Here is a 27,299-nt window from a genome sequence, read left to right as displayed (position 1 = left end):
ATCCTCGGTGTTACAGGCCGATATCCCTCATTGATTCCTCTGTGAAAATTTTAGGAAAAGTAATCCTAACCAAAATTATACATTGGGTAAATGAGAGGGGGATTTTGTCTAATATGCAATATGGATTTAGATGTGTGAGGAGCACTATGTCCAAGTGTTTAAATCTGCATCTATTAATAGGCAAATACACTATGGCCAAGGAGTGTTGCCTGATGATGGCATTTATGGATTTATCCAGTGCACTTGACCTGGTTAACAGGTCAAAGCTTTGGAATATTTTATTGGAAAAGGGACTTGACCCTTATCTACTTTATTTTTTAGCTAATCTTCATCAAGCCGTTACAGCTTTGGTTAGGATATCCCAGGCTGGTGACTGCACCAAAGTTTTTTTAACTTGTGCAGGGGCGTCTGGCAGGGATGCATTTTAGCACCCCTGATTTTTACTCTTCATATTAATGATCTGGACAAATCACTTGTGCAGGCAGCTCTGGATATTCCGCATGTGGGAGACTGCCCTATCCCTGTTCTCCTATAGGCGGACGATGCTGTACTTTTAGCCCGCACTGCGGTGGGCCTTCATCGGCTCATAGATGCCTTTGGGGCGTACATGCACTGACTGGACTTGATTGTGAATAATGGAAAGTCACACACTATGACAGTAGGTCACAGAGCTAGAAAAACATTCTACTGTAATGGCATGGACGTTTCCTCAGTGTCCTCTTTCACTTACCTAGGAGTCCTATTTGATGATAGGTTATCCTGGGTTCTGCAACAAAAAGTTGAAATGAACGCAGTCATACGAGCTTCCTCATCTCTTTTAGGGTTTGCACAGCGTCTTGGGGATAGACCGATAGAGGCTATTATAAAGGTTTATAAAGCCAAGTGTTTGGCTATTGCGGCCTATGGATCCTCTATATGGGGCTATAAAGATCAGGCTGGGATACAGATAGCTGAAAATAAATTCATACGGAGTCTTTTGGCTGTACCACAATCTACCCCATCGTATGCTATACATCAGGAGTTAGTGTTAGACTATGTCACTGACATTTTGAGTACAGCTCCGTTGCTTTGCTGGCTCAAAACTTGGCTGAACCCTGATTTAACCCTGAACCATATGATTTTATGGGACTGTGTTAAGTTAGATAAGTCCTCTAAAATTAAATAGCATGAAGTATGTTTAAAGCATGTTATCCAAAATAGGACGGCTAGAACTTTATGAGGAGCCTGATAAGATTCGGAAGGAGGATGTGCTGTGGGTAAAATTGAATAATTTTTTTTTAAAACATATTTTATTGTCAGACTGCACATATGTTGCAGAGCTCTGCACACCAGAGACAACTGCGGTATCAAACAGTACATCAGCTGGAAGGCAATCGACTTTTCTATGTGAGCAACAATAAGCAAATAAATGACATGGCGATACTTATGAAGTTATCCTTCCCCTCCAACAGCCCCCAATGCCCCAAATCCTCCCCTCCCCTACACCCACCTCCCAGAGTCGCACAAGGTCCACAGAGTCCCACCTACACACAAAAACACATAGCACAGAGAAATAACTCCATATGCACACCCGCCTCCCAGGCCCCCCCGCCCCCACTACACCAGCGCCACACGACCCATCCATCCCTCCCCCGGTAGATCCTCCATCACAACAGGAGGCTCAAGCCACAGGCCCCTATAGTCTGCCCAGCGTTTCCATATTTTATAGTGTTTTCGCTGGCACCTCCTGGCTACAAAGATCGGCTACTCCAATCCCATACAAAAGTCTAGGCCATTTTTCCACGTGGCCACCGACAGGACCCCTGGAGCTTTCCACGCCCTGGCTATGTCCCTCTTTGCCAGTGTGAGGCCAAGTTGCATCAGATGTCTTTTGTACAGATTACCCCCTACCCCTTCCATTACGTGCAGTAAAGCGAACCGTGGCATACGTTGGAGCTCCCACCTCAACACTTCTGAATGGCAGGCAAAGACCCCCCTCCAGAACCGATCCAAGGAACCACAACACCAGACAGTATGCAGAAACGTGCCTTCCTCCCTGCCACAGCGGAGGCACTCTGGTGAGGCAATCAGTCCCGCCCGCCAAAGCCTGACCGTGGTGAAGTAAACTCTGTGCAAGTATTTAAATTGAATGAGGCGAAGGCGCATTGCTATGGCCGCCCCCCTGGGGCCGGCCAGAGCCTCCCTCCAATCCTCCTTCTCGAGCTCGCCCACATCCTCCTCCCATGTCTCCTGTAGCCTCTGCAGCATAGGGGAGCAGTGCGTAACTAGGGACTGATAGATTCTGGATATTTTCATTGTCTCCATGAACACCTTTGCTTCTAGTGGACTAAACTCAGGAAGAGACTCCAACCCCTCCAGGCTGAGGGACAATGCATGACAGAACTGGAAGTACCAAAAGAATTGGGAGCGAGGCATGCAAAATTCCCTCCGTAGGTCCTGGAAGGACTTGAGCGTAGTGCCCCTCAGAACATCCCCAAGGGTCAAAATTCCAATGTTATCCCATCCCCGAAATCCCTGTAGTGTCGCAAGGCTGGGCAATCACCCATTGTTTCACAGGGGGGTTTCTCCAGTCAGAGTATTCCACCACCCCATAAGTCACAGTGCCTGTATCCAAAGTTGGAACACCACTTGTGTGGCCGATGGCAATGCACCCCGCAGCGGCGCCGAGTAAACAATAGTGTGCAGTGTGTGGGACCCCATGAAATAGCGTTCCAATGCATATGCCGGGTCCCCCTGTCGCAATACCACCACTCGTACAGGACCAGTAGGTGGGAGGCCTGATAGTATGAGAGGTTGTCCGAGGTTCCCAACCCTCCACAATAGGTGGAGAGAAAGCATGTGCGCAGTGCTACATGCACAGCTCTACCCTCCCACAAAAACTGTCCGAGCACAGTGGTCACCATCCGGAACCATTTAGACGGGATTGGATATGGGTGATTTTGTAGTTGGTATAGCAGCATTGGGAGCGCTACCATCTTAAAAATTGCAGATCTGCCATAAATTGTCAGTGGCATTTGCGACCAGGTCTTGAGATCTGCCCGAACTTGCTCCCATACCGGTACCAGATTCCGCTCTCAGGAGATGGCCGGCACATCCGAGAGAAACCCCCCAGATATTTGAGGTCCCCCACTGCCACCTGAAGTGTAGACGCCCAATCGCCAACCCTCAACTGCTCCCCTGGCACCCACAGTGTGGATTTGCGGGGGTTCATGTATAACCCTGATGATTCCCCAAAGATCTGCTTTATTTGCAGGAGGCGCGGCCCGTTCTATTTAGATCCGTAAGGAAAAAAAGGACATCATCCGCGTACAGTGCGATCCTATCGGACAGCCCTGGCGCCCACTCAAACCACTCAGCTGCGCATCAATGCGCACCCACGCTGCTAACGGCTCCATAGCCAAGGTGAATAAGTATGGCGAGAGGGGGAAACCCTGTTGGTTGCCAAGCCTAATAGAGAAACTGGAGGAGACTGCTCCCGCCACCCCAACTGACGCCATCAGATCTGTGTATAAGAGAGTCAGGTAGGACATGAAACGGGGCCCGAGATTAAGCCGGGGCAGCAGTGCGAACAAATAGACCCAGCTCAATGAGTCGAACACCCTGTCCATGTAGGCCAGGAGGAACGCCGCAGCCATCGCCACCTGCGCCTGCCAAATATGGTGGATGGTCGCCCTCTGGGGCATGAAGCCTGCCTGATCCGGGTGTACGAGCGCTGAGATATGGGGTAGTAGCCAGTTAGCCAACGCTTTGGCCAGGACTTTGGCCTCTACGTTCAGAAGAGAAATGGGAGGTAGGAGGAATGGTGCCGGCCCGGCTTGTGAAATACCACCACTTCCGCATGCCTCCAATCCGGGGGGGGGCATACCCTGCTCCCTGGTCTCCTCCAAGGCCGCCTGGTAATGAGGGGCTAGCTGCAAGTTATAGCGTTTTAAAAATTAATTCGGTCTGCGAGCTTTCCCAGAATTGAGCTCACCCAGGGCCGTGCCTAGTTTCCTCTTCCGTTAGTGGGAGCTCCAACAGATCGCTCACCTCATCGGACACTGCTTTAGGCGGCAAATCAGCTATGAACTTGTCCCCCACATATTCCGGTAGGCACTCCTTCGGAGAATAGAGATCTGCATAGTATGTATCGAAGCTCTCCGCCACTAACTCTGCCCTACTTCTCTTACGGGCCGCAACACACCAGGCGATGTCTACCCCCCTTAGGGTGGGCTTCAAAGTTTCCCACTGCGACCTGGTGCTAGAAACAGATCCCACATTCCCGACAAGATAGTTAGCGATAGCCTCACTCATGTGCCTCCCGTTGTCCTCCTGTTGCAGGTGCCACACCGAGAGGCGGCAGCGGCATGGCTGCCGCCCCCTGCCCATCCGGAGATCAACCGACTCAGGGGAGTGATCCGGGAACAAAAATGTAGTCTAGTCTGGAAAAGGATTTGTGGACTGCTGAAAGATACGTGTATTCCTGTTTGTCCCATGTAGGCGCTGCCACGTGTCCACCCAATCCAAGCCCACTACCATATCATGCAGTTATGTGGATTGGCCACCACCCGGACACCCCAGTCCTTTGCCTATCCCTGACCACATCAAGGACATCATTCCAGTCCCCTCCCACCACTGACAGCGCGTCTGGTTTGTACGCCCCCACACAGTAAACAATTTCATAACTAGAGACCACTACAGGGGGGGCGGGGCACAGACACACCCCAGCACCAAAGGAGCCTCCCCGACCATTCCCTGGATAAACAGATACCGCCCTTGCGTGTTGGCCCACTGCTTGGAGTGAATGTATGGAATGCTATGATGCACTAATATGGCCCCCCCTCGTGAACCTCTCACAAAGCCAGCGTGGAAGACTTGTTGGTACCCATATCACTGCAAACACAGGGCCTTAGTACCTAGTAGTTGGGTTTCTTGTAGCAAAAGAACGTCAGCTCTAGCCCTCTTCGCCTGGCGCCCCAAGACCATGTGCACATTCCAACTGAGAATACGGAGGGTACCCAGGGGCACCCGAACATTTTCAGAGCGACCAGCCATCAGGGAACGGCCAGGACCACAGCATGGGCAGAGGGCCGTGCGAACATGCATAGAAAGTGTAGTGAACCCTTTGTGGCAGTCCCGACTCATACCCAACAAGAACAAACCCCCCCACAACAAACCCCCCGCCCCCACGCCATACCTCAAAAACGCTGAAGTACCTGTCGCGGCAAGGTTGGCAATCGACCCCCAAAAGGGGGCAGAGGGCCGCCCACGCCAATGGATCCCCAACTTACAGCCCATCGCTCCCGGGTGCACATCCCCACAAGTACCAGACTGGAGTGGAATTTGCCCATAATACAACTCCCTCAAGCCAAATAGAAGAATACCCTGACACCATCCTGACAACAAAAAGAACAAGTCAAGGGTCCACAGCCTGTTGCCTGGGAGCCGGACCCCCGGTAGGAGGCCCTGCAAGACACTGATCAATGCTAGAATTTAGATCTTCTGTTCCCCCTCCGGTGCGACCCTCAGAAACTTATCGATTGCGCCTCGCTCAGAGAGGAGTTCGATTCTGGCCCTAGTGGTGTGTCCACCCGCACCATTTCATCTGTCCATTTGAACACCTCCTCCAGGGTAGCAAAGAATTGGTGCGCGATTGGAACACCACCCGCAGGTGAGCCGGGGATAACAAGGCATACGGGAGCTTGAGGTCTCTCAAACGGGCTTTTGCGGCCATGAATGACTGGCGCTGCTGCTGCACTAAGCGTGTATAGTCTGGGAAGATCAAGATACGATGATTATCGTAGAGCAGAGGTTCCATGGCCCGGGCCTGCTTTAATACAGCATTATGGTCATGGTAGTTCAAGAGTTTTGCGATCACCGACCTCGGGCGAGCCCCCACCGGAGGCTTCTGAATGAGAGCTCTATGAGCCCGCTCTACTCCGAAACACTGGGACATAGCGTCAGGGGGGAGCGCTCCTTGTTACCATTCTCGCACTCCTCCGGAAAACCAACAAAGCGCAGGTTGTTCCGCCTGGCCCACCCCTCCGAGTCCTCAACCCAGAGTGCCAGTCCCTTCTGAATGTTTTCTATGCTTGCCACCTTGTGCTTCAGGGCCGCGACGTCATCCTCCACACCCAAAATCCGGGTCTCTACCTCAGTGATGCGGGACACTGCATTCCGCAGATCCTGTGGTAATAACATGACATCCGAGCCCACTGCGCCAATTTTGGCATCCAGCATGTCCCGGGATTGGGTGATTGCCGCCATCATTGCCGCATTATCTGGCCTGGTCTCCTGCTGTCCTACAACCGCACCTGCTCCCCCACCCGGGCCAGTGAACTTGTCGATAGGCCCATGCTTTGTGGCGCCACCACTGCCCTTATCCCTCGTCATGTCCACTAGCAGCAGGAGCCTCGCAGACGTGACACAGGTCCGGCACACCATCCACACAGGAGCCTCCTTAGCATACATACACAGGAGACTGGTCACCGACCTGGGCCGCTCCCCACCAGAAGGCACAGTAAAATTTAAATTTAAGAATTTTTTGATGCTGGGGCGAGAAGAACAGGAACCATGCAAACCTTTAGTTAAGGCCCATTACCTGTTAAAAACATCTATCAACATGGAACCTTACTTGTCAATTGTTAACAAGCCTTATCATCGTTGGCTGCTAACTAGCCTCCATTTTAATCTGATTCATCTCACATTGGTGATGATGCCAATGTGACAATTTCTCATCCCAGGATACTTTACATTTTATGATGTTCTGTGACTTCTATTCCAATATTCGCATGAGACTTCTGGTACCTATCCTGAGAGGAAGGGGTTTCTCTCAGGTTAGACCAGCATTTGCGCGGTGCCTGCCATGTTGCACTTTGAAATGCGGGGGGTAACATAGGTACCCCCATGTGCAGCCCCCACCCGCCGGACTCCAGGGGGGCCTGTAACTGGCCCCTGCAGGGAGTCTCCACATGCCTTTCCTTGGCGGCATTGCCGCCACGTAAAGGCATTGGAAAATGCTCATCATAATATGGCTGGCGGTGTCTGATAGACACCGCCACCATATTATTCCTTTTCCGCCCCGGCTGCAAGGCGACCGGGGCGGAAAAGCGGCAGACGGTCTTTCCGTCCGCCGGGGTCCCCCCGCCATACTAGTATTGCGGGGGGGGGAAACGAGTGTGGATGTCGGGCGGATTGCCCCACCAGGCTGCGGTGGCTATCGCCAGCCTGGCGGGGGCAATCCGCCCAACATCATAATGGGCCCCTAAGTTTCTTATGACACAGGTTTCATCCACCAAAACTGACAACTACAACTCCTTTGTTATCACTATTTGTCTGCATATTGTTTGTTTTCAATTCACATTGCGTACTGCATTAAATTCACTTCTCACAAAATCATTTGCAACAGTAGTATCATTCACATCAAGCAAGTTATGAAGTAATCCCCTTCTGAATTTCCAATTGGGAGTAAAGCTACTTGTGTAAGCATGGACATGGGGAAGGTAAACAATGTGCAACTAAGTATCACAACCATCTCACCCCAACACACACATTCACGTGTACAGTCTCATGACAAGTTTGTTCCATAGTTCCAACCTCACGCAGTCCTAATGTAAAAAAAAAAAGCATAATAAAACATCACAGAAATGATCTGTGTCAGTGACCAAAAATGTCTTGTCAAACTCAACAACATAGATAGAGAGGGCACATTTGAATATGCCACATAGAATAGGCAAATGATAATTGTTTCATGTCATCAGCTGGAGCCATAGTGACTACCTCTCTAAAGGAATCCCACACCATTGACAACAAGAAACCTAAACATGGCAGTACAATGGTTTTTAAGCACGGGTTCACTCCAATTCACTCTTGCTGCATCTGGTGGAATGTCACAAACAAATGTCAGTGGTGTGCCACAATCACTGCGGTATACAATGAGGAGACACATTACAGCTACATCCAGTTCAAACACATTGAGAACTTAGTCAATGTGAAGGAAGACACGCATGGTTTGGCCTAACAACCACGGTGTGTTGGAGCACGTGATGACACATATATTACAATAGGACCGCCACACAACAAGAAAACAGTCCAATGGAGTCTTTTCAACTTCCATCCTATCGCTATGCAAGCTTGCTTGGGACTGGAGGTGTACACCCAAAGTCTGTGCCAGTCATCTCCAGGGACAATGCATGTCCACTTCATACTTCAAAACAGCATAATTTACCTGCTGTTGTCACAACTCTGATATGTCCAAAAGAAGATGACATGGTGAAGGTACCTAAAACATACCAATACAGTGATTAGCTAGAAAGCCATACATATGACACCAATCACAGTCAACTTTTAATGTACACAGTCCCTAGGCCAATGCCACTGACACAGAGCAATAACAACAATGTGTGCATGTTTTAAGACATTCCTCCACAAACAGCCGTAGCCACAGCTCTATCTACCTAACATGTATCCATGAATGTCTTCCTCACAGCATCACAACAGTTGCTGTCACAGTCATTCTTCAATCAAAATGAGGGAGGTGGAAATTTAGATACATTCAGCTTCCAGGCTTATATCAATGATCAAAAAGAGAAGGAGTCACTTGGAACTACAGCACTAGGGTATTTTTGTGACCTTCAAAAAAAATCCTCATACACGCACGTGAGCAATGTGGTAGTATATCTTGGTTCTCCACCAATTAACGTAGCGTGGGTTCATCACAATAGGGTCTTTTTTAGTTATATGCGATCTCCACCAGGAGGTTACCACTGACTGTGTAGCAGTGTTTCAGAAATAGTGCTCTTGAAAATTAAAACTTAAAAATCGTTGGATCATCAAAACAACACTTTTAATAAAATTGTGATTCAATTAGATTATTAAAAAAATTGTTGTGTAGATATGGGTCATGCTACTAGACCCCCTATACAAAAAAATAGGTCGACATGTTTCAGCCCCCACTGTGCCCAGCCGGGTCTATGGGGCTTTCTTCAGGACCGAGATTGTAATTAAAATAATACTTGCACAATTTGTGTAGTATAGTGGTTGTTCAATTATCCACCCTCTTTTCTTTCTCATAAGGCCAATAGTACCTGTAATCAAAAGAAGGATATAACTAAATAATGATTTGTTTTATCAACCCCATATTTACTATACATTTTAGACACTAATTTAGTGGTAGATTTGAGATATTGCGAAAAACACAGTGAACATCTTACTGAGGCACATAAGTTAGTCTTATCTGTCACCATATGATGGAGATTAGTTTGATATCAATTTGAGAATTTTGTCAAGTGAAATTAAAATGTTAATAAATCGGCGCACTTTGATTATAGAGCTTGATCTCATAGTAATGTTATCAGGGAGCTCATAGTTTAAAATATCACTGTTTGTATTATAGGTGAATCATGCGTTATTGCGTGGTTATTTATTACAACGTGGCTCGTAGAACGATTGTCTATTGCCCTTCGTGTTACATCTCGTCTATTTAGTAATTATACTGGCAACCTCTTTTGCGCTCGAGACCCAAATAATAAATTATATAAACCGTACCTCTCAAAGTTTAAACAGTACTTCCTTCATGGGTCGGGAGAAAGGTTTTTCTCCTACGCCTGTGTGAAAGAAATACATTGTTAAAGGAACGGTCTTACTTGTTACTCTCCTCGTTGTTTTAGCGTCATGGCGGTTCTCACCAGCTATGCAGGACTTCCTTGCTTGTGCTGCTGCTACCCCCGGAAGTGGCAGGTGTATTTTCAGAGTCCTTTTTCTATCGGTGATGCTTATAGATATTGAAAAAAGACTATAAACGGGGAATAGACTCCCGTGCAAAAGTATTCTGTTTAAAATGTTTAGAAAATTCTACTTAACCAATTGTAATATATAGAAAACTATTATGAGGCAAACTAATGGCAGTGAAGTAATTCTAAATCATTGTGTGGCTATATGACATATATCTTGTGTAAGTGCTTGATATTAACCTACATAATAGAAAGATCATGTTAGACTTTGTTCAATGCACAGTTGATAGTGTGTTGTACTCCTTATCGGTTGCTTTCCTCAATATCGTGTGGCTATATAACCACATATTTTATGCAAGTGGTTGGTATTATCCTGTAATGTAGTAAGGACATCTTGGATTCTGTTCAATGCGCAGTCGTTAGTATGTTTTTACTCATTAACGCTTGCTTCCCTTAAGGGCAATTGTTCTATGTAACCACGATGGCATTTCATTAAATTCATCTTTCTGCCTTGTCAATTTCAATCTTCTAATTCGAGAGATGGTTTGCAGAATGCATTCGGTGTGATCTGTGGAAACTACCATACCATACCATTCTTTGAGTGAGGTTTTTCAAGAGAGTTGGTGCCATGGCATGTCGTCATTCATCCCTTAACTGTTCGTTCTCAAGCGAAAACCAAAGAGAAAGCAGGCCCGAGTGCAGTGAAATATTGATAGTAAATCTAACTGACAAAAGGCTCAGAGATGATCAAGTACAGGTTCTGAATAAAGGTTTGGGATTTGTCCCTACACCGACATTAGACAATCACAGTCATGACATCTCACAGCATACTTACACGTATGAGAAGAAGTTATTGATGAGCTCTTGATGCATTTTTTATTTTTTTATTTTATTTTTGGAGTTTTATATAGCGCTAGCCAGACCCAGAGGCATCGGAGCGCTTTACAACATTTGTACATAACAGTCTAGTACATCAAGAGTGTCCAGGAAAACAGTAATTCCAAGGAGGTTCATTAATCCATACAGCTCAAGTAGCATTTGGTGCAGAGTTGAAAGATTGTGGTACAGATAGGGGGGAGTAGTGTGCGGGAGAGGGGGAAGTGTTGTAAGGAGTGATCTTAACGTAGTTGCTGGGTCCTTTGTCTTGAGGTAGGAACTTGAAGTAGGTCCGTTGTCACTTTGTGAAGGCTCGATTGAGGAAGAGCGCTTTGAGCTGGCTCTTGAATGTTTTGTAGGAAGGGTTCGTCCTAATATGTATGGGGATGGCATTCCTGATTTTGGGTGCATTTCCGGTAAAGGACCTAGATAAGGTCTTTTGTTTGCAGGATTTTGGGGGGATGAGTAGCAGGGAGTTGGTGCTTCTGAGGTTTCCTGTCTGTCCCGCTTTTTTGAGTTTGGCAGCTAGATAGGTGGGTTTGCCAGTGTGCAGCACTTTGTGTGTGAGGCAAGCAGTTCTGAAATTGGTCCGCATTTTTATTGGGAGCCACTTAAGCTCTTTTAGAGCGGGGGTGGTGTGTTCGTATTTCTTTACTCCCGTCACCTTTCTGGCTGCATCCATTTAGAGTTGTTCTGAGAGGAACAAGGTGAAGTTTAGCCGTGCCTGTGAGGGTGGCGATCCCATACTCTAATCTGGATTGAACGAGGGATTGCGCGGCTTGCTTAAGGTCAGTTGGTGGGATGAAGGGTTTGATTTTGCTCAGTAGCTTTAAGTTGAAGAAGGCACCTCTTGTGGTGTTCTTGATGTGTTTGATCATATCCAGGTTGGGGTCTAGAGTGATACCCAATGACTTCACTGAGTCTGCTGGGAGTACAGTCGAGAGCATCAATAGACTTTATCCATTCCGTGATTTGGGGCGTCTGTTCTTTGTTGGCTATGAAAGGGATTTCCGTTTTGTCTTGATTTATTTTCAGATGGTTTAGGGACAGCCACTTTTGTACTTCTCCTAGGGTGTTGTTTAGTCTTTGCATGTCTGCTATGGAGGAGGTTTCTAGGTAGATCTGGGTGTCCTTGGCATGGAGGTGGAAGGGAATGTTGGCCTTTTTGAGGATGATGGTGAGTGGCTCCATGTAGATGTTGAACCGAGCGGGTGAAAGAACTGAGCCTTGGGGAACACCTCTGATTATAGGGTGTAGATCGGACGTGGAGTTTCCTATTTTTTTCTTTGGGAGTGGTTTTGTAGGAAGGAGGTGAACCATTGTGAGACCACCCCTTTAGCTCCTACCCTTTCTTGGAGAGTGTAGATGAGTAGTTTGTGGTCGACCGCTTTAAAGGCCACCGAGAGGTCAAGGAGCATGAGTAGACAGCAGTGGTTCTTGTCCAGTGATTTGTGCACATCATCTATGACATTTAAGATGGCAGTCTCTGTGCTACATCCTTTTCTGAAGCCTGATTGGTGCGGGTCGAGGAGGTTGTTAATGTCCATGTGGTGGGTGAGTTGACGGAGAATACATTTTTCTAGTAATCTTGCTAGGAAAGGAAAATTGGAGACAGGCCTGTAGTTGTTGAGATCCTTAGGGTCGGCACCTGCCTTTTTCATTAATGGTGTTACTTGGCCTATTTTGAGACAGTCAGGCATGATTCCAGTTTCCAGGGAGCTGTTTATAATCTCAGTCCAGATAGGGACTAAGGAGTGTTTGAGTTTTGTTGCCAGTTGAGCGGGGAGGGGGTCCTCAAGGTGCGATGAGGGTTTGGATCCAGTAGTTAGTTCAATAATTTCTGTTTCAGAGGTGGGTGCAAAGATTAGCCAGTTGTTAGTTGATTGGCTCAGTGGCTTTATATCTTCTTTGATGAGTAGCAGGCCTGCTATTGAGGGATGAGAGTGGTCCATCAGTGAGAGCTCAATCTCTAGTGTTTTCTCATTGAAGTAATTGGCAAATTTCGTTACATAGGTCTTTGGAGGCCGGAATTGCAGCAGGTGTCGGTTTGGATGTTTGCTGTCTGATAATGTTGAAGAGTTCTTTTGGGGCGGTTTTTCGCATTATTCAGTGTGTCGCAAAAGAAGGAGGATTTTTCATGGCCGATGTGCTTATTGTATTTCCGACGTTCCTATTTGAGTAGTTCCAGGTGGGTTGTCGAGGGGTTGTTGTGCCAAAGTCTTTCAGCTGCTCTTAGTTGACTTCTTTTTAGGTTTAGTTCAGTGTTGAACCACGATCTCGATGGTAGGGTCTTGTTCTTTTTCTGTTTCAGGGGTGCTATTTTGTCCAGAATGTCGGTCAGAGCCTCATTATATTGTGAGGTAAGTTCTACTGTGGACCTTTCTCCTATTTTGGAGTGGAAGAGTGTGCTCAGTCTTTTTCTAGTTCTTACAAGGGGATCTGTCTCAGGTTTCTCGTCCAGTGGAAGTGATCATTCGCGCGTGGAATTCAATGTGTTTTTTTATTGATGTGGAAGAGGATGAGATAATGGTCTGACAAGTCGACAGGGAGGGTGTGGTCGATGGTGACTGCATCTTCGTGGGCTATAATGGCATCCAGGACTAAGCCCTTGCCAGGGGTTTGTTCAGTGCAGTGTTGAATCAAGTTGTTATTGTGAAGGAGTTCATTTAAGGTTTGTATTTGAAGGTTGTTGGTCTCATTCCAGTGAAGGTTTAGGTCTCCTAGTATTAAGTTGTTGTGGTTTGAGAGTGAGCAGTGTGAAATCGGGTCAGCCAACTGTTCAGCGAATATGGTATTGTTTCCTGGTGGTCGGTAGATGAGGTGACAGTGAAGCATATTGTTATCCGACGTTTTGATGGTGGCTGTAAGGTACTCCAGTTTATGATATTTGAAGGAGTCCGTTTTTGTTATAGGGATGTTCTTTTTATGTATGATTGCGGTCCCTCCACCTCATTGGTTGTTCCTGTCCTTGTTGATGATCGAGAATTCCATGGGTACAAGCATATCGAAGATAGGGGGAGAGGATTCATTCAATCATGTTTCAGTGATGAACATGATATCTATGTCATGTGTTAGGATGGTTTCTGCCAGTTCTGTTGCGTGTTTGTTCGCAGAACTGCAGTTTATGAGCATGCAGTTGGCCACCTTCTTGTTGTTTAGTTCCTCATTTGGGGGAGCCCTAGGAATATTTATGAGATGCGCTGGAGGTCTTGTTATTTTTGTGGTTGTGATTTCTCTCCCAAATCCAGTGATTACTGAAATCACAGAACTGGGGGTGGTGATTGGCGCTGCTTTATAGGATTCAGCAAGATCCCACGCCTCTTGCATGGACATTGCAGCGATCGTCCTCTTGGGTCTATGTGGTTGGTGACCGTCCTGCTTTCAGCAGAAGCGGCCGCTCCACACACTGCTCCCTGCCTCCTGGATCTGGTATTGTTAACGCTGAGACCCGATCTCACACCCTGCTTGAGCCTGCATATTTAATAAGAAGCGCCTAGTCAGTGCTTAGCGCTAGATCGCCCCGACCGCCGAGCATTCCTGTAGAAATCCGCCGAGACCATTTACAGCACCAAAGTCCCATAGTGCGCTTGTGCGACAGCCGCTCCTGCACCGTGCTGCCTGAAATAACATTAGTGCCTGCAATTGTGCTTTAATTTGCATCGCGCTCGCCTCCATTGTACCCCTGTGTTGTTTTGGGATTGCCTGCTTGCTGCTGCCATTTTGTTTGTTGTTGACTCCTTCCCCTGATCTCCACCCCGCCTCCCTGCTGACCCTCCCTTGCCCCTCCCCTTCCACTTTCCACGTATGACAGATGCATTTGCGCGCAGCGTTCACGCGCAGCGATCGCGCCCCATGCGCGCCGAAGGTGCGCCAAAGGTAAGCCCGTCTACGCCCGTCCACGCCTGGACCGCGCCCAGCGCCTGTCCCCCTGGCCCCCGTCTCACCCACCCCACCCGCATTACATACACCGCCTCCCCCCTCCTAGCCCTTAACCCCGGCCGACTCCCCAACTGCGCCCAAGCCGCCCCTGGACACACCCATGGACCCTTCACATGCAACTCCTGCAAGTTCGACGGCACCAAGACCAACTCCTCATCCACTAACACCAAACAGAGACCTGACACCAACCACCTAAAATGCATCCTGCTCAACACCCGCTCGGTCCACAGACACGCCATCGACCTTTGGAATCTGCTAGACACCATTTCTCCGGACGTCGCCTTCCTAACAGAAACATGGATTTACGCCTCATCAGCTCCAGACATCACCATAGCCATCCCGGAAGGCTACAAGATCATCCGAAAAGACCGCAACAAGCAAACAGGAGGAGGCATTGCTATCGTCCACAAGAATTCCATCCGCATCTCAACCAGCTCAGACGTCAACCTCGCTAGCGCCGAACACCTTCACTTCCAGATCCACACCGACCCCAAGACCACACTCAGAGGCACCCTCCTCTACAGGCCACCAGGACCCCGTGCACAATTCAGTGAAGACATCACTGACTTTATCACCCCACACGCCCTCCCCTCCGAGGACTACATTCTATTGGGAGACCTCAATTTTCACCTGGAAAAAAGCTACGACAGCAACACCACCGCCCTCCTGGACAATCTCGCCAACCTCGGACTCAAACAACTTGTTAATACCCCCACTCACTACGCAGGTCACACACTTGACCCTATCTTCACCTCCAGCAAACATATCTCCTTCAGCCACACCACAGCTCTCCATTGGACGGACCACAGCTGTGTTCACTTTATCTACAATAAGACCGCAACCCACAACCATCCCCAACCTACTCTGCGAAGAAACTGGAACAAAATCACCATCGACCAGATCTCCTCATCGCTTCTTCAAAACCCCCCTGCCCACTCTTCGAACCCCAACCAAGCAGCCATTAACCTCACCCAATGGCTAACCAACAGCGCCGACAACTTAGCATCCCTGAAAACACGTCAAATCATACTAGGCAACAAAAAGGCCCCCTGGTTCAACGATGATCTTAAGATATCCAAGAAACTCTGTCGCTCCCTTGAGAAGGCCTGGAAAAAAGACCCAAACACCAGGAACGCCTTCAAAAACGCCACCCGCATACACCACCAACTGATCCGGACTGCCAAGAAAGCCGCATTCAAAGACCGACTAGACAACAACGCCCACAACAGCAAGGAATTATTCAACATCGTCAAAGAGTTTACCAACCCCACTGCCAACTCCAACGACATCACCCCCTCTCAAACCCTTTGCGACTCCCTAGCTTCATTCTTCCACGACAAAATCGCAGACATCCACAACAGCTTCGACATTCAACCTGGAGAGCAACCTACCCAACCTTCTGCCGTACCTTCACCCCCCTTGAACATCCTTAACGAATGGAACCCAATCTCCACTGAGGACACCATCCGCCTGATGAACTCCATCCACTCAGGATCCCCCACAGACCCATGCCCTCACCACATCTTCAACAAAGCAGACTCCATCATAGCACCACACCTCCGAGACGTCATCAACTGCTCCCTCAACTTCGCCACATTCCCGGAAAGCTGGAAACACGCCGAACTCAGCGCCCTTCTGAAAAAACCCACAGCTGACCCCACCGAACTCAAAAACTACCGCCCCATCTCGCTCCTTCCATTCCCGGCCAAAGTCATCGAAAAAGCTGTCAACAACCAGCTCGCCGCCTTCCTCGAAACCAACAAATCCCTCGACTCCTCACAGTCCGGCTTCCGAGCCAAACACAGCACTGAGACCGCACTCATCGCAGCAACAGACGACATTCGAACTCTACTGGACAATGGAGACACAGTCGCCCTCATCCTCCTCGACCTCTCCGCAGCCTTCGACACAGTCTGTCATAGCACCCTGATACAACGCCTCAAAAACATCGGAATCCAGGGAAAAGCACTTGAATGGATCACCTCTTTCCTTGCCGGAAGAACCCAGAGAGTCCGCCTCCCACCATTCAAGTCAGAGGCCACTGAAGTCATTTGCGGCGTGCCACAAGGATCCTCACTCAGTCCCACCCTCTTCAACGTATACATGAGCCCCCTCGCGGCCATCGCACGCCAACACAACCTCAACATCATCTCCTACGCTGATGACACTCAACTTATCCTCTCACTCACCAAAGACCCTAACACCGCCAAAACCAACCTACATGAAGTAATGAAAGAAGTAGCCGAGTGGATGAAACACAGCCGTCTGAAACTGAATTCCGACAAAACAGAAGTCCTTATCTTAGGTACCTCCCCCTCTGCCTGGGACGACTCTTGGTGGCCAGAGTCCCTTGGAAAAGCACCCATCCCGACAGACCACGCACGGAACCTGGGCCTCATTCTGGACTCCTCACTCTCGATGACCAGACAAGTCAACGCCATTTCATCATCTTGCTTCAACATTCTTCGCATGCTCAAAAAAACATTTCGCTGGACACCGAAACTAGAAAAACGGTCACCCACGCACTGGTTACAAGCCGCCTGGACTACGGAACGGACTCATACTAGACATCCCGCGTAACGACCACATTTCTGGTCACCTGAAAAACCTCCACTGGCTCCCCGTCAATAAGAGGATAACATTCCGACTCCTAACACACGCACACAAAGCACTTTACGAACTTGGACCCGAATGCCTCAACACACGACTTTCCTTCTACACCCCCTCCCGCCAGCTACGCTCCTCCAACCAAGCCCTTGCTGCTGTACCTCGCATCAACAAAACCACCATGGGAGGAAGATCCTTCTCCTACCTGGCGGCTAAAACCTGGAACTCACTTCCCATTCACCTTCGCCTCACTCAGAACCACCTAGCATTCAGAAAGCAACTTAAAACCTGGATATTCGACAAGTAATCCCCCACCCTTCTCCAAGCGCCTTGAGACCCTCTGAGTATGTAGCGCGCTATATAAATTAATTGAATTGAATTGAATTGAACTTAGGGGGGGTTGTCTTCCATCTGGGTCATAGATTTTTGAGGTAATAACTATGTTTATTGGGAGTGCCATGGAGTAAGAGGAGTGGGCCCTGGGTGGAGGGGATGTTGTGTTTGGGTAGGATTCTGTTAATATTGTGCGTAGCTATTCCTAGTTGGAATTCTAGTCGAGCCAGTCTTTGGGTTATGCTCAAGGAGGGAGGGTGGGGGTTTGGTCTCTGTGTGTCCCGGGTCCGACCATTAGTGGTTGGATGGTGTTTTGTTGTGTTTATTGGTGATAGCATATCTGTGTGGGTGCTGTTTCCTGTGATTATGGTCTCAATATGGTTTATGGGGGTAATCACAGGTATCGGTGAGTTCCCTGGGATTAGTGCAGGAGGAGAGTTTAGGTTTTCTATCAGCGGGTCGATTTCCTTGGTTACTGGATGGGGGAGGGGAGAGGGGGATATTGGAGGGGGGTTGAAGCGTGTCATCTTGGGTGGGACTAGTGTTGGGTGTGACTAAACGGGGTGAGTTTTGCAAGCTCAGGGAGGCGTTGAAAGAGATAGTAGGACTGAGGGGCGGTAGATTGATGGGAGGATTGAGTGGGTGGTAGATTAGCGAGGGGATTGAGTGGGTGGATGTGTTAGAAGGTTTTCCCCGAATGTGTGGCTTGAGGATGGGGATTCTTTTGTGTTGGGCTGGGATAGATGGGTGAGGGCAAGACGTAGCATGGGGAAGAGTGATTCGAAGGCCTCTAGGTTGTCTTTTTTGGCTTGGATCAGGATTGTGCCATTGCTGTATATGGTCACAAATGTGTTTCCGTTGCGAGCGTGGTGGTTGGGTATTAGTAACGTTAGTTTACAGCTAAGAGGGGTGGTGGTAGTTTTAGATATATGGAGGTGGGATCTGAGAATGGAGTTCCAGCCCCTTGGATTCTGGGTGTGGAAAATGAGTTTTTCTGCAAGCCTTTTGACCTTCCTCTTCACCACTGTCATCATCATTTGGCATTTCAGCATCCTCACGCAGTGGATCCTGATGGTCTCCATCCTCTGCAATAGGAGGGATGATCCATTGCAGTGCGAGGTTGTGCAGCATGCAGCAGGTCTACCATGATCCGACACACCTTCCTCGTGAGCAGAGCAGGGATCCACCGGTTTTGTCTAGACAGCAAAATCTGGTCTTCAGGAGCCCAAAAGCCCACTCCACTGGCTGCTATGTTTTTCCAGGGGCCTCATTGAAGCAGACTTCCTCTGGCATTGTCGGATTCCACAGCCGTGTCAGCAACCATGGGCAATTGGGATATGCTGAATCTTCAAGATTGAAGACACACATATGTAAAATGATGAGTCACACACTTTCAGAAGATATGATTTGATATCACGCACACAAAGGTAGGACACAGCATCTAACCAAGAAGCTAGACTCTCTCTGGTAGTAGTTGTGGCATCAGCTGGGGTATGGTGCTGTTCTGCAGTATGAAATGGTTGTGGGCAGATCCTGGCAATCATGTAAGATGTATAAATCTGCTAAACAAACTACATGCACGTTGATAGAATAGAGGTTCTTCCTATAAACCTGTTCTTTGGGTTCAGTTGTACTAAGGCAATATGTGTGCCATCAATAGATCCAACCATATCCATAAATGTCACCCTTCACACTGGCCAAATCTTCACATCTGGAGAACTGGATATGGCTGTTCATGTGTCTCATCAGTTCTGATAGTACATTAAGTAGCACTCCAATGAACATAGGTTGTGACATTAAACCAGATACAGCCACAGTGTCCTGAAAGGAACTTGAGGCCAGGAAATTCAGTGATGCCATGACTTTTCACCATTGGTGTCAGAGGTGTGGGATAGTTCCTACTAGGATATTAGACTCCAATTGATGACATAAATCTATTATCGTCTGCCTATTAAGATGAAACTCCATGATAACGTCTCTTTCTTCAATAGTTTGATGGTCTGGAAATTGTCGGTAAACAGGAGGCTGTCGTCACCTCCCTCTGCCATGGTACCTATCTTTGGAGTGCACAGACATATGGATATGTTTTACACAATGTCCACACTAACATTTACCAGCTCACAATCAAAAGTCATATGACCACACATACCTACATATGTTAGCAGTGCAAAGCAATTCACATCATAATTGTATGGCACACAACAGCATACATAGCAAAACATTGGATGATGAAAGTGGAAGAGAAGGCTGAAAATGAATTGGATAATACATTTGCACCAGTGGCTACTGGTTTAGGAGAGGCCAATCCAGGAGGAAGTCCTAAAAAGTTACATAGACTTAACAGATAAATACGGGTGTCACCCAGATGAATATGATCAATTACCATCACTGCAAGTTCCACCTATTGACCCCAATCTGGACACCACATGTGTTCATAAAAGCACTGTGCACATTATGCAAATTCAGGTGTATGGTGGACACTGTCATGTTGCAGAGTTTGCATTGCACACATCACTACTGTCATCGCCGGTGTACAGTGCACTGAAGTGATTGTGTGTTTATGCACAGTAAGGTGCCACACTGGTGTTTGAGTATTGGGGGATAGGCAGAGGAATGGTGTCATACAACAGGTGACATGTTCATACATGTTATACTGGTGGAGACATCCTTAGGAAATCATTTTTTATGTGTCTTTCAAAACTGACATGGCGGTTCCCTGACCTCGCTAATGGAACATCCAGATTCACCAAATGCCGGCTGATTCAAACCTCGCTGTAGGCGGCTTTCTCCCCAGGCTAACGTTGGCGTATGTGCCCGCCGGATCACTAACATATCGTCAACACTCAAAATATCAATCTACAAAATTATCGACACACAAATTTAAAAGAATACACAAATATTCACACAAACATATCGACAATCATTAAACAGAACACACTAATATCATCCCCAAAAAATATTGACACCGTAAAAATATTTTTTACATTATCATATATGACAAAAATAATATAAACAATATTACAAACACACACAATCATTAAATAGATAAATTTAACAACAAAACACAATTTTTATTAAAAAAAATAACTTTACCATATTTTAACTCAACAAATGTATTATACATACACACGCTATATATATATAAAATAAATATTTATTAATATACATGAATGAGAAATTCAATATAAATAATGTACCACTACACTTTTAAATAAAGTAAGAATAAAAAAAAGTTCAACTGAACATTAATTAGTGTTTCCAATATAAGGAAAAAACTGCCAAACAAACACTACATAAACAAAAGAACATGTAACATTATTTTATACTCCAATAAACAAAACCAAGAATAGGCGGAATCTCTGCCGGATTGCTGCTGCAACACTGGACTTCATCATTGAAAGATCTGAATACAACTTCGAAAAGTAAGTAAAATATCTATTTAATGTTACAACAGCATGAAAAAATTGTAAAGCACTTTTTATAATAACTAAATAATTAATGTATACTTTTTCCTAATTATATCTCCTCTACAGAAACTTCAACACATACTCAACTACCTAAAAACATCATCCAAAAACCACCTTGCCAAAACACGCAAGTATGAAACTCGATTAAACTCTTAAAATAAATACAATTCCCAACCCAAATAGCCCACTAACCACACAAACCCCAAAAATAAATAAATGCTGTTAAACACATTTATTAAAATTTACATTTTTCTTCTACAGGAAATCAAAGTAAACATTAAAGGCAATCGCCTACAGAAACCCCTTAGCATCAAAAAAAGTTCAACATATTCAAACATGTAAGTGTATTATTGTATATAAAAACCTGCATTAAAATTAAAACAATTACAATACATTTAATATTTTTATATACATTTCTCATAGAATTTGAAACATCAGAATGACTGAAGGTGCCAAATTCATAACTTCCCAGAAAGGACAATTTTTGTTATGTTATATGGGATATGTCTACACCCAGGAGCAACAGACGGAGGACAAAGTTAATTGGAGATGCAGCAAATATTATTCAAATGCATGTTATGGGAGGGCTACAACTAACGAAATTACAGTAATACATGTTAAGGCACATAACCACCCTCCAACATATCTGGAATAGAAGTGGCAGATACTTTAGACACTCTGAAAGAAGCTAGTGCTAGCTCTCAAAGACCTACTACTGAAATATTAAAGTATGTACTCCCAGAGTTCCACAAAATGTAACTGGCCAATTTCCCTCTTTCTCAATGTTGAAAGGCTAATAGCTAGCACAAAAAAGCAACTGCTATAACCCCACCTACCCACACAATTTGTCAGTGAAATACAAAAACCACCTGAACTCACTGTAAGTCATAATGAAGAGCAATTTCTAAATCATGACAATGAATCTAATGACAAAAGAATTATTATATATTCAATTCCCACAAATTTACCTGAACTACAGAATTGTGATACATGGAGGATGGATGGAACATTTAAATATGTCACACATCATGTTATCATTTATATACAACTATAACACCATACCAACATCTCCTGTACATATGCCCTGTTATCAAACAAACAAACCACCACCTTTATAGAACTCTTAATAAAAGTAAAGCAAGAAACTAAAATTTACTACCCTCAAAAAATTATCATAGTCTTTGAACAGTCAATGATACAAGCCATCCCGAAAAACTACCCTCACACAGCAATCCAAGGTGCTATTACCACTTTAACCAATGCATTTAGAGACACCTTCAAAAATCTATGCTCAGTGTAGAACGTGCAACTAATAGCAATTTTGCATATGAAATAAAAGAACTAATTGCACTACCATACGTCCCAATGACTAATGTAGCAGAACACTACAATCTCTTAATAGAAAGCACCTACTAACAAAATAACAAAAACTAAGTCCACTACTCGACTATTTCGAGGACACCTGGGTGGGAAGGCTACACACATCTGGACACGGAAGACAGCTCAAATACCACATTCCATGGTGGAATTTATTTAACAGTACCCAAAACAAAGAAGCAAAATCTAATAACTGTGTGGAAGGATGGAAAAATGAATTCCAAGCACAACAGGCAGAACCCAACCAACTATACATAAATTACTACAGTGCTTCTAAAAGCAACAAAGCTACCAACAACTAAGACTTGAACAATCTGTACCACAGCTAGATCCAAAACGACCTAAACAGACTAAAACAATGTTTGAGCAACGACAATACAAAGTAAGGGGCCCATTACAATGACAGATGGAAGCCTATCCACACTGGTGACAGTGGTGGAAAAAGTTAATTTTCCCGCTCCAGGTGCGATCATTGCAACTACCAAATTACAATGGTACAACAGAGGCCATTTTCCTTCTAACGCAGTCTATCAGGCCCCGCACACTTTTTTCCGTACGCAAGGGTGGTGGACGGAGACTACAGAGCAAGACCGACATGCAGAAACATATTCTGTCCGCCAACGAGATTACGATGTTGCACACAGCCCTTCCCACAGCCGCGTAAAAACCACCAGTTAGCGGATGGCAGAAACACAACAACGGAGAAGAAAAGCCAATACAGTACCCATCTAAACCATCAGAACCACCATGGACACTGTGCTACAGGCCTTCCCGCAGCTCTACCTGATGCACCTCCGGCAGACTAGATGCTGCCTCGTTCAACAGCTGAGGTATGTAACAATCATCTCCACACATGCAACCCCTGAACAACTGCAACTCCCAGAAAGCGTGGTGTGACTGTGATGAATGTGGCAACCTGCCAAATGCAAAGTGTGAGTCCGACCTATTCCCCATGAATGACCCTTGGTGCCCCTACAGGCAAAAGGGGTCAATGCCAAGCCCGACAGTTGCAAAGAGTGCACACTGCAATATCAAAAAATGACTCATTTGCATAGTGTGTGCCACACCGCGGCAGCTGGAAACAGCAACCGCAATCATGCAACATTAAATTGGGGCCAATGCTTGTCATTGCTGCGGATGATAGCTAACACGCATGCAAACACATTCTGCATTTTCATTGTCGCCATACAAATTGCATCACACATCACTACTCATTTGCCTAAAGTGATTGTTGCACCCCATGTATAATGTTGTGGGGTACGAGGCTCCCATGCATATAAAATAACCACACAGACACCATACTTGCATGGGATAACTGGCCCAGGGCACATGCGTCCGGCCCTGTTTGTTGGCAGGGTCACATGTCCAGTGATGCCTGTGCTGGGTGGCTGTGGGTTGGGGGTAAGCCAGCCATCTGGGAGTGGCTGGTACATCAGAACAACTAGAACAGTGACCAGCTGGTCACTACACTGTGCATGTATGAGTGAGAGTGACCTTTGAGTCAAGTCTTCACACAAATTGTATGTCCAAGGAAAGGTGAGTGAAATTACATACATAGTCATGCATCATGGACCAGAATGGACTGAAATAAGGGAAGGAGTCAAAAAGGACAAAGGTCTCTTGCACTGTACTAATGCGGTATAATGAAACATCGAACCTGTGAACATCGCTTGACTATCCCTTGACAACTGACTGGTATCTCTTGGCCAGGGGCATCTTGTGAAGGGCCAGTGATGTAGGCAGACCATCAGTGGTGTCCATTGTCTTCAAATCAGATATACTTGTAATCCCTAGCACCCCCAACACATGTACTGGTGTGGCGTGCAGTGTGCCTAGCTGCTATTGCCTGTAACTGTTCCCACACACATCATAGGAGTACACATGTGGAACAAATAAACATAGCTCTGACAGACATCATCGGTCATTGTCAGCCATGTGGGAATGTATACACTATCCATGTGCATTCGTGCCTCATTCAGGTGAACATTGCAATGTCTGATACGCAAATTCCACACACACTCATGCGGGACTAAAACCATAATGTCCATGTGTGTCTGTCCACCGTGCAGTATATCCATGTTGCGTTGTCCAGATGACAATCACTGCTCTCATCCCGTTATGTTGTTGTGTATTGTGGGACTAAAGCTTGCGGTCGTACAGTGTCAGCAGCGACATGCAACTCAGTACTGATGCTGAAAAATACAAGTGCAGTGCCATCTAACCACACAGCTCATCCCTGATGTAGTAGTGTACCATATGCCATACACATCGACTCTTTTTGGAGCTAATTTTGCAAGTACCTCACCCAACTTCACAATTCTGGGAGATTTCAATATGCATTTTGACGATATCCGTCCCCATTTTCGTTAAAACTCATTGATGGTTTGGCAACATTTCAACTCAATCAAAAAGTGGGTTGTCTCACCCACTCAAAATGTCACCTGTTGGACCCTATTTTCTCAGCCATACAGAATCACTTGGTTGAAGAACCCATTCCAATGCCTTGGATGGGCCACCACCTACTCTCATTTACTTGGGTTCTGCAGGACTCCATTCCACGAGTTGCGAGTACCAAGACATTGGCTTACATATGGTTTAAGCTTTCTTTGGAATCCTGGGGAATACACTTAAAGAAGACTATTCTAATTTTTCATTCAAACCCCATCATTGCAAATGATAATTTTAACAACTTGCTTGAGTCTTCACTCAATGTGGTCCTTTCAAGGAAAGAGACCCAAAAATAGTAGGAGCCAATAAAACCGCCTGTAAAAAACATGAAAGAAGCTGAAGGAAGGATTTCTCTGCCACCAGTAAAACTAAATACGGAGAGGCGGTAAAACTTTACAAAGCTGAAAAAAATTGCTCAAGCCTTTTACTACCAAGAAAATATCACGTTGGCTGTAAACTCCCCTGGTGAAATTTTTAATATTGCCAAATCTCTTCTTACACCCCCTAGCCCTCCCACTACCTCTGATAACACTCAACATCGGTGTGATGAGATAGCAGAATTTTTTTCTGCCAAAATATTAAATATCTATAGGTCCTACAAACCGTTTACCAACAGATACTGCCCTGCTGGAAGAATTCCCCTCTTTGGATCTAACTCCCTTCAAGGTTATTTGAGACAGCTGAAATCGGGTTTCCCTACTGACCCTGCTGCCCCCACCATTTTAAATCAGATTCCGGAGATCGTATCACCAGTTATACTTGATGTGATAAACATCTCACTCTGCACAGGAATTGTGCCCCCCTTATGGAAACAGGCCAGGGTTAAAGCACTCCTGAAAAAACCGAACCTGGACCCAGAAGAGTGGGCAAATTATCGACCCATCCCTTTTGCTACCTGGAATCAGTGAATTAGCAGTAAAGCATTTCTCGAAGATAACAAATGCCTTCATCCCATGCAGACAGGATTTACATCCCAACAGGGCATGGAGACCGCTCTCATAGCCGTGGTAGAAGGATCGAGGAAAATTCTCAATGATGACGGCTGCGCTGCCCCTATTTTGGTAGACCTCAGAGCAGCCTTCAATAATGTGAACCACCAACTGAAGATCCAAAAACCTAGGGATGTGGGAGTGAGTGGATTAGCATTGAAATGGCTACAGTCATTCCTGGAAAACCAAGTCTTCCAGGATTTTCACTAACCCCCACCATGTTTAACATCTATATAAGCTCTCTGGTAGGAATTGTATGCTCATCTGGGATAAAGATTGTCACGTATACCGATGACACCCAGCTGGTTGTCTCCCTTAATTAGCAGGACAACTCTGGTCCTGGCCTGGCCTCATATAGCAAGCAGGTATCCAGATGGATGGACAACTCATTCTTAAAACTCAATGTAGCAAAGACTGAGCTGGTCACTCTGCCCCCTCAAATATAGACTCTCTGTGGCCCAGTTGTCTGGGCTTACCTCCTGCCCCAAAAAAACAGATCAAGAGCCTGGGTGTCTGGCTCAACTGTAACCTCAATTTTAAGAAACAAGCTTGGAAAGTCGCAGCCAGCTGCTATGGCCTTATAATACTGATTAGAAGGACCCTTCCCCTGCTTTCTTTTGCTGCTAGACGGCTACTAGTTCAGGCTTTAATTCTATCACAGCTGGTCTATGCTAATGCCATCTATCTAGGAGCCCCTCAGGTCTAAACTAAAAGACTCCAAACTGTACAGAATTGTGCAGCCCGCCTTCTATTGAACATCTCTAGATACCTTTCAGTGAAACTTGCTCTTGCCACTCTACACTGGCTACCAATCCAAGAAAGAATTTCATTCAAGGCATTGTGCATTGCACATAAAGCTCTCACTCGGAATGGCTTACCAATGATCCGCCCTATGATTCAGCCCTACCGACCTAGTAGGACTTTGAGACCTGACAAAAAAGTCCTAATCGCAGTCCCTAAGATCAGGCGATCATGAACTGGAGGCCGTCTGTTTTCATATAACATGGCTAAGCTCTGGAACAGCCTTCCTCCTAAGTATCTGAATTTCAGAAAACAACTGAAAACTTTTCCCTTGATCTGCTCAAAGCTTAAGTGGCGCAACAAGCAGCACTGGGATGCCCACCGGTAACCACGTGTTTTACAAATGTTTTTTCTTTCATTCATTCATTCCTTTAAATGTTGCAGTGTCAGTATCTCGAGCGAGTGAAGAAAAATGTCTGAATGCAGGTCACTTTTGCATTTCACATGACCATGAGTCATGTCAATATTGTGGTGGAGTGAGTCTCTAGGTAAGCTCATCTATAACTCAGCCCATGCTTGTGTACCCTGACATATGTAGGAGGAGACCACCCGACCTGAGGACGATGGAGGACAACAAAATCATCCAGAAATTCTGTTTGGATCGCCGCACACTACGAAACACACGTGCCTAGTTGGAGTCCCGTTTGAAGCCCAAAAGAATATGTCTGGCTGCATTGTCTGCTACAGTGAAGGTTATAGCTGCATTGCGTGTCTTCGCTACTGGGTCTTTCCAGTACACTGTGGCAAGCGCA

The sequence above is a fragment of the Lissotriton helveticus genome, chromosome 3_1 (genome assembly GCF_964261635.1).
Source record: "Lissotriton helveticus chromosome 3_1, aLisHel1.1, whole genome shotgun sequence".
Taxonomy (NCBI): Eukaryota; Metazoa; Chordata; class Amphibia; order Caudata; family Salamandridae; genus Lissotriton; species Lissotriton helveticus.
The sequence above is the reverse complement of the archived record's forward strand: the minus strand, read 5'-3'. Positions refer to the sequence as shown.